At 39.5% G+C, this 9,023-nt stretch overlaps 1 non-coding gene across 1 annotated transcript; it reads left to right on the forward strand.

Annotated features, from left to right (window-relative positions):
- Positions 1-588: 588 nt before the first annotated feature.
- LOC147529478 (U6atac minor spliceosomal RNA) lies at positions 589-716 on the forward strand. Its single transcript, XR_015222699.1, has one exon. It is a non-coding gene; the product is annotated as a U6atac minor spliceosomal RNA (small nuclear RNA).
- Positions 717-9,023: the final 8,307 nt, after the last annotated feature.

Raw genomic sequence — 9,023 nt, forward strand, 5'->3', positions numbered from 1 at the left:
TAGGAAGTCAATATACAAAATTTTGTGAAGTGATGACAAATAATGATATAAAATATGTCTATATGGAGCAAGACAGACCTCCAATGAAGACACCCATCTGGTAGACCACAGAGCAGACTGCCTCCTGCGTATATTGATTTGAGTCTTGCATCTGAGCTAAGTGTTGTGTTTTCAAGGTCCCTGGCTGCATTCATGGACATTCACTACCTCACCAGGCTCATCTGGGACCCCTGCCCAGACACCATCTGCCCATTCATCAGGAGTACCATTCAAGCTCAGCCCTGGGACATGAGCTGTGTTATAGATGTGCCTGACTTCAGTCCTGGACGTTACCAGTCTTGACTTGTTGACTTGACTTGACTTCAGGCATGACTTGTGTCATGGTTTAGGCCGATCCGGCAACTAAACTCCACACAGCCTCTCTCTCAGTCCTTCTGCAGTGAAGTGGAGAGGAGAAAAATATAATAAATGTAAATTAAAATTAAAAAATTGAAAATGTAAATTAAATGTAATAAAAGGACTGAGGGTCGAGACAAGAACAGAGGGAGCATTCAAGCATATTTTTGCTTGGGAATAAAGCAAAACATTGTGTTGTATGAAAGGAGAGAATGTTAGCACTCCCCTTGATAAGGATGGAAGAGGCCCCAGTGGCCTGTACAACATGCATAGGGTTAAGGCACTGCCACCTACTTCGTGGCATCTAAACATGGGTTTTTTTTTGCCCAGAGAAGTTGTAGATGCTCTACTCACAAGGAAAATCCACAGACTTCTCCAGCATGAGTCCTACCCGCAGGATGCAATCCTTACCTATCAGATTGCTCCAGTGCGGGCTTTTACCACAGTCACGGATTCTTAGGGAGCTGCCACTTGCTCTGGCGTGGGTTGTCACACGGACTCTGGATGCATCTCTACCTTGTCGTGCGTCCCATTCTTCACAATCTCTCTCAGACTCAGGCATCTCTTCTCCAACGTGGCTTCTCCACGGGCTGCGAGTGGGTCTCTGCTCCACCAAGTCTGTCCCAGCTGCAGGGGGGCCGCCTGCCGTCTTGCCACCAGTTACAGAAGAAACTCAGCTCCAGCACACTTCGTCCCATTCCATCTTCACTGACCTGGTGTCTGTGTAGCCATTTCTTTCAGATCTTAGTCCTCTCTGGGTGAGCTCGGCCCAGCGGACACCCTGGGAGCGGGGCGCTCCCCGAGTTCCCCAAGCAGCTCCACCGCCACCATCTTCAGCGGGTGGTGCTGGCCCGGCCCAGGCAGCCCCCGGCCAGGAGCTGGGGAGTGGGGGCAGCGCCCTCCTCCCTTCTCTCCTCACTCCCAGGCAAAGCATCTTTTCCGGTTCCTTTGTCCCAACTTGTCACTTCCCATTTGGGTGATGATGGCTGCGCTGCTGGTGGAACCTACCCCTTGGCATCTCTGCAGAGCCAGGCCTCGATTATCTTGCTTGAGTATGCTGGGACTGCGTCCTTGGTGGTGAAGTTGTCACCCCTGCCTGGGTTGTTGTCAGTGACCGCTCATGCCTTGCCCTTCCTTGCGGAGAAATCCCACTTGTGAACATTTGAGACTATGTTGATAACTTTCCCATTGAATTCAGGATTACTGCATATTTAGCAGTAACAGATGAAGGAAAAGAGGTGACAAGAAGCTTGACTCCTGGGTAGGAAGTCTTGCTAGAACAAAAGAGAATTGTCTTCTGGTGTTTCTGATTGACATCTCTGACTTTTTACACAGTAAGTCTGAAAAGTTTAGTGGACTTCCATCTTTTTTACTTAGGAAAAAATCTGTTTCAGTGCTTTTAGAAATACAGGTAAACTTTCTTGGATGCAATTTACCATCTTTCCGAATCTTGCTGAACTCTAACAGACTTAGTAACTTGTATTTATATAATATTGCTTCGGCATGAGCAATGGCTTTATGATGCATAATTATCTATTAGGAAATAATCACAGAATCAATACACAGGGCTTGCTTCTCAGAGCACTAAAGTGCCATGATATATAGCAGTGAGCACAAAGAAACAAATAGAGTTGATATTAAACACTTAAATATGCCTGAAAATAGACCTAAAGGAACCTTTCCCCCTATACATACATGATTTTCAGGAAAATATAACAAAGTATCAACCTGTTTTCAGTATTTATTAGCTTGACATACAGAGTTCTTTTGTGGCTTTCAGAGTGCTTTGGCACGTCAAGAATCTAGCTGCTATTTCTTCAAGATATGCTATTTTATGATTTTCAAATATTTGCGCTTTTTTTCCCCATTTTGCTCTGTAATGAGTTTCATCTTCTTCAAGATATTCCTGATTGCTGGTGAAGTTTCATAGTAGTTTGTTGATGAGGGGAGATGTGATAGGAGGTTACATTATTTTCATGAGGAAAAGAGTCTTATGAGGGTGCCCTGTGAATTTTTCCCACTACTGTCCAGTAACTTCAGAAACTGTCAGTCAATTCTAGTTAAACTTGAGAATTTCTTCAGGGGAAGAAGGATATTTCAGGGAATATTAGACGTCTCAGAGGGATCAGATTTTGTCTGCTAGCTGGAGATCACATCCACTGTTTGCATTATCTAGTAATTAAAGAGGTTGAATCTGGCCTGGTGCTGTATTGTGGCTGACATGGATATACATATATCAAAACAGAGAGCCTCTGACAAAAAAAAAAAAAAAATATAATTTTAGGGTGAGAGTTTCACCATATGACACATGTAAAACACCCACAGTCTGCACGAAGGTGCATCTAGGTCAATGATCTCCCGGGAGATGGTACAAGACATCACAAAGGGAAACATCACAAAGACAGCCTGGACACTGTCTTCCCTCAATTCCCAGTGTCACAGTTGGGGCCTTGCGGATGTTCACCACTGTTTTCCATGAGGTTGTCTAATTGTTTTTTGAACCTAATTATATTGTCTGCCTCCAAAGAGTTTGTTTCGCTCTTCATTTTGCTATTGTGATGAAGTACATCACCTCATAACAAGCCACATATGCCAGAGGGTATAGAATTATAGAATGGTTTGGGATGGAAGGGACCTTTGAAGATCATCTAGTCCAACCCCATCTTTCACCACTTTCACTAGAACAGGTTGCCCAAAGCCCCTTTGAACACTTCCAATGATGGAGCATCCAGAACTTCTCTGGGCAACCTGTTCCGGTGCCTCACCACTCTCATCATAAAAAATTTCTTCCTTATGTCTAATCGAAATCCATCCTTTTTCAGCCTAAAAATGTAACCCCTTGTCCTGCCACTACAGGCCTTGGTAAAAATCTCTCTCCGTCTTATAAGCCCTCTTTATATATTGAAAGGCTGCAATAAGTTCTCCACACAGACTTCTCTTCTCCAGGCTGAATGACCCCAGTGCTCTCAGTGAAAATCCAAGTGCCCTCATTTCCCACTTTGGAAAGAAAAGACCGATGTCACTTTAGCTGTCTGGTTTTCTTTTACATCACGCTATCCTAAATTTTCTTGCACTGAATCACGCTAAGAGATGAATTTATTTTTGTTTCTTTTTTATTGTCCAAGTTGTTTTTTTTTTTTTTTTAGTTGAGATTGGTTTTATTTTCTAATTTGTCCTTAAATCTCTTATTCTCTTGGCCAGGAGATTTTTAACAGCTTATAGATCAATTCTGTGGCACTTGCACAGAGGGAAGATCCTCCTAAATTATATCTCATAAAACACTCTCCATGTGAAGGCAGGAATCTGGTATAAATTAACACTTTGTTGTATCATTGCTCAAAACAAGAGACTGTTGGAATATTTTCACTGGAGCTGAGTAAAGTATTTAAAAAGACTCCCCTTCTCCTCACAAATTAGCAGCTCTCATAAATTTGTTTAAAGAAAATTGTTCCGGAAATTAAAGGAAGGCTCTAAATATTTTTATAACTCAAATGTAGAACCTCTTAAGCAGTAAATTATCTGTTTTCCGAACCAAAAAACCCAACACCTTATATTCATTGTTGTAATTAATTCTTTCCCGTACTCCTTAAGCAACTGTAACTATTTAATTGAAAGAGTGACATTTCCTGATGTCGATTTGCTTTTTTACTTCCAACATTCCAAGCAAGATATTGGCATTTTGACATAGGGGGGTCAATAAGACGTTGTGTGACAATTCAAGAGATCCAGAAGGGAAAATATCTGCAAGTCTGACCACTGTTTGATACTGAATTTCCTCTTTTCTAAAGTAAGAGTACCTGTTCCTGATCAAGACTTAACATTTGAGTAACAAATTGTCTTTCTCAGTCTTGTAGCAGCAGAATCAAATGTTGAAATTCACAACAAGGAAGCAACACCAGGTTTTGAAATGAAGTACTTCCCAGCTGCTGAGTCTAGATCTTCTGGGGTCAAGGTGTGGGGAAAAACTGGGAGCCCTGAAGCTCTCTAACAGCTCCTCCAGTGGGAGTGACTGGAGTGTAGGACACCAAGGCAGACCACTGAATTCCCCTGCTGTGCTCTCTAAATGTATCCTAAGTATCCTTTTTCTTCACTCCTTTTATAGATGGGTGTTTTATGAGCTGTAATTGATATAGTGCATTTCCACAACATATCTGTAGTAAGTGGCATAACCTCCAGCTAAAACGGTGGGGTTTTTTTTGCATTTAAGAAAAAAAAATCATATCTTGTGAAACAATCATGTTTTTTTTTATTTTTATTTTTATTTTTATTTTTATTTTTATTTTTATTTTTATTTTTATTATTTTTTCTGATTATTTTACTGTAGAATGTTAATAGTTTTGATTTAGTCTGTGTACTAAGTGTATAAGCCCCACTTCTAACTGAAGCTCAGATATGCCAAAGAATTCATAGGCTGAATCTGAGTAATATTCCCTCAATGAGAGACATAGTTCTCCAAGTCAGTACTTCTCTCCTTCACGCTTTTTGCTAAATGATATCAGGCAGCAGAAGCTGCAGCATGGTCTGGCCAGAAGACTCTTGGTGGGGGATGGGGAAATTGGTACAAAACTGAGTTTTATTTTTTTTTTAGTACAGTTACAGCAAGAGTTTCTGTGCCTTCTTTGAATGTAGCGATCTTTAGGTTGAACCCTTTGAACAGAGGTTGTACCGACTTAAGCCATTAAAATTAATGCTGACATTCCGCAATTTTCAATCAAGTCTCTTATTCCCAGGAGTATGCTAATCCATCTGAGAATGAGAATATGGTAGATGGGATGGTTGGGTGTACACATGGATGAAAATTAGAAGAAGACAAGACAATGAAAAGCAAAAGCCCTCTTAAAGGGTAACTACATTTCTTCTCTCCAGTATTTCTGCTTGCCAGAGAGAAAACAAAATCTCAGCCTCTTTTATCTCCAACTGTTCATGCTTTATCCAAAACTGACTGGGAAACTACAAATAGATAGTTCTCTTTACCTTACTAGTAAGGTAAACATTTTCCCCTGCATGGTTCAATATGTTTCGTGTCTATCGTAGCTGCCAATGCTCTTGTGAATTAGGATACAATTTTCCACAATATGTGAAGAACAACAGATCACTTGAGCCAAGCAAATTATCAATTTTCATTTTACTGGCAATTTGCTTTGTTAGGGATTTACATTAAGTGCTTCAAGAAATGTCAATTTGTGTAGGGTTCTCCTCTCTGAGTTTAATTTTCTTGGCATTGAATAATTTATTTTCTCACACTTGTCTGTGTACTACTCCAACATGTTTAAAAGTTGCAGCTTTTACTCCTTATTGTTCCATTAAGACAATTTAATTAGCTGACCTTTCTACTTTTCTTTAAGACAACAACACTAAGTGCAGTAATTATTTAGATATTTCAAACATTTTCACAACCACATATTGATTCGAATTAATGTTTCTTTCTGATTAGTTTTAATTTCTATCAAATTCATCTCTAGCTTTAAGTTGTTGGTTGTTTTGTGTTTTTTTTTTTTAATATATTTGTCTGCAAAGGACTTACTTGTCTTTGTTATTGCTTCTTCCCTTGCATGAGTCACCTTCTTTTGAGTAAGTTGTCAGCAGAAAACTGTCTTCCTGACTTCAATGTTTTGGAACTCCACTTCGGGGGAAAAATAGGTGATTTCTTCTTGAACTGAAGATTTCTGGGAAAATCTCAGCTCCGTTAATTGATTTTTGGCCTCATACGTCTTTCCATGACGTTTTTTTCAGCTTTACTGTTTCTTTTTTTTTTTAATCTTCATTCTTCTTCTGTTTATTATTTTCCTTTGTAATAATGACTGTAATTTCATCAAATTGAGAACATCATTGTGTCAAGAATTTTGGAAATACAGTGCAAGCTATGTCCCAGTGTCATGAATGGGTGATTTCAATCACTTGAAGAACCACTGTCAAAGGCATTAGTAAAAGCTATTTCAATATGACCTTGTGAAAGTGTGACTTAAGGTTTGATGGCAAGGTTCTCTCTGTTACTGCACAGCACAATCATCTGAACAATGATCCAAAACTACCAAGGCACAAATCGAAGTTGCCAAGACACAAATCAAGGTTATCAAGGTACAAATCAAAATTACCATACCTCAAGGTTATGCGCGATATCAGTTGCTTACCAAAGATCTACCGTTAGTGAAAGGTCTCTCTGCCTTGAGAATCAACCTTGAGAGGCATCCCATCTCAAGCGGAGATCACCATCATGTAGCCATGCTGCCTAGCAGGGAGAGCTCAAAGAAGGCTAACTTAAGCTGTCATATTTATGAAATAAAGCTCATAGTCAAATTACATGCAACGGGAAAGGTAAGCATGAGACTCCTTGTACCCCCAGCTTTTTTTGTTCCTCAATAAATGAGTCTTGGAAAAACCACCCGCAATTGCATGAGTGGTGTTCCAAGCTCGTATGCATTGGTGCTCACCATGTCACTCTGCTCCTTTGCGGGTTTTCAGAGAACAGATTGAAACTAGAGGAGTTCACGGCCCAGCTATGGCATGGGTTTCTACCTCCTTTGGAGCCTGCACCAAACCACTGTCAATCTGGTCAAAGGGTTGAGTGCGTCCGTCACACTTTGGACTACTGCCTATGATATTAAAGGACATATCTCTAGTGCTATGGACACATCTAACGTTTATCATCACTAAGGTGGATTGCTTCTCTCTAAGATACTCTCATGAATGACACTACTGCTTTGAGTGCTTCATAATATCATCTGTAACTTATAAAATATCTTCAATGATGTGAAGATTGAGAAATTCCAACTACAAGCCTTATATATTTAATTGCCTTAAAGAGTTTATTCTGGAAAAAAACCAGCGTAAAATCATTCAGGCAATCTGCATCAAAATGTGAAATGAACCTCAGCCAAAACTTCAAACTATTGAAATTATCTGTAGAATTTCCTGTGTGCTTCTCAAATACCTTTTAAAACATAATTGGCTAAAATTCAGTAGATATAACTATTTTTTTTTCCCAAATGGCATTTTTAAATCTTACAATAAGCAAAAATCTTGCCAGGAATGATTGGCATTTTAGCACATGCCAATGGAAAAGTCTGCTTTGCATTTGGGACCCTTCTCTCCAATAAGCAAACTGCAATGAATTTTTTTAAAAAAGAATAAGCAACATTTGGTCAAATTCTGAACACACAAAAATCTCAAATAAAGTAACTGTTTATGGTGGGGGAAATCTAGTGTTTTCTGGAGCTTAGAAAGATAGATGTCTCATCCTGATTTGTATCTCTGAGATCTCAGTAAGGAAAAGATGGCCAGATCATCTATCGCTTTATCCCAACAATAAAAAGCTTACCCGTTACACAATAAATGATCAGTGTTGTGGTGAATGTTAAGGAACATACTAAATCAGGGTTTTCATGTATAAGCTGGTGAAAAAGAATGTGTGTTTGGATGAGAAGCATTGAAAAAGTGTATTTGATAGGAGACTGCTGGCCTGAATTCTTACTTACAACCAAGTACACCAAGTACACCAGAATACGAGACAAGACTCACCGGTTAGAACAAAAAATTTTAATAGGCAAAGTCTTTTCTCAGCCTTCCTGAATATGACTAGAATGAATTCCCAGGACACCAAACACCCCATCATGGTGTGCTAGAGTCCAGGGTAAGTCACAGTAGCATGACAGTAACATTTTTAGGACAAAAATTCCTGCTGCTTCTGACAAGGATGCTCAGCTTCTGCAGTGATTGCACTTTTTCATGCTTGACAGAGTAAAGTGGAAGCTGAATGCCTTCTGGTTCAGACTTTAATTGCAAGGAGCTGAGGGTTGGATGGCTGAGGGTAAAATGGTGCTCTAGCATTGGAGTGATCCTGGAGTAACTTTCAAGGACTGCTTACCAGATGCCTCAGGGGAACAGGGAATGAAAAAAATAAATTGAAGGAAAATAAATTGCATAAAAAACTTTAAGGTAGCAAAAGTTTTCTAGTGCGGTGTGGGAACTGTAGAATTATTACTGGTGTCAATATTTTCTTGTCTTGTCTATGACACTAGTTGCAATAGAAATAATTAATAAGATTGTGTTCTTCTGGAAAATTGTGCAGATGATGTGTCAGAGACGGTATCCCTTGGGAAGGCTGGGGAGAGAAAGAACTCATCTGTAGGGTCAGAAAAAAAATGTCTTTCGTGTTAAAACACTTGTGCAGTAAGCTGCAGAGTTAGGAGACGGTACTCCACAGTGATTTGCATGTGAAGTGTGCACATTTTTACTGTGTCCTGTTGTACAGTGATCCAGGAGGAAACTTTGACTGAGAAGTTGAATTTTAATGTTGATTTTCGTGCTATAACTGCTACTTATGTAGAAACATAAATACTCATTGTTATGGAAATTTAGCATAACCCCACACCCTGGTTATGTCATTGCATTTAAGACACACAGATAAAATTAGAAAACTCTTTAGTATTTTAATACTCTTTAATAATTAATGCTCTTGCCTGTTGGCAACGATCCTCTGAGGGTGGCAGGACAGCAGGCTGCCTGTATATCATATACAGAAAAGATGCGTCTTTCATGGTACTTTCTTGATATAGCAGAAATGGATGCTTGGAAAACAGCAGGCAAATACTCTTACACTCAAATTTAAGAGATTCTATTTTTCACTT

Source organism: Tauraco erythrolophus, chromosome 1, assembly GCF_009769465.1.
Source record: "Tauraco erythrolophus isolate bTauEry1 chromosome 1, bTauEry1.pri, whole genome shotgun sequence".
Lineage (NCBI taxonomy): Eukaryota > Metazoa > Chordata > Aves > Musophagiformes > Musophagidae > Tauraco > Tauraco erythrolophus.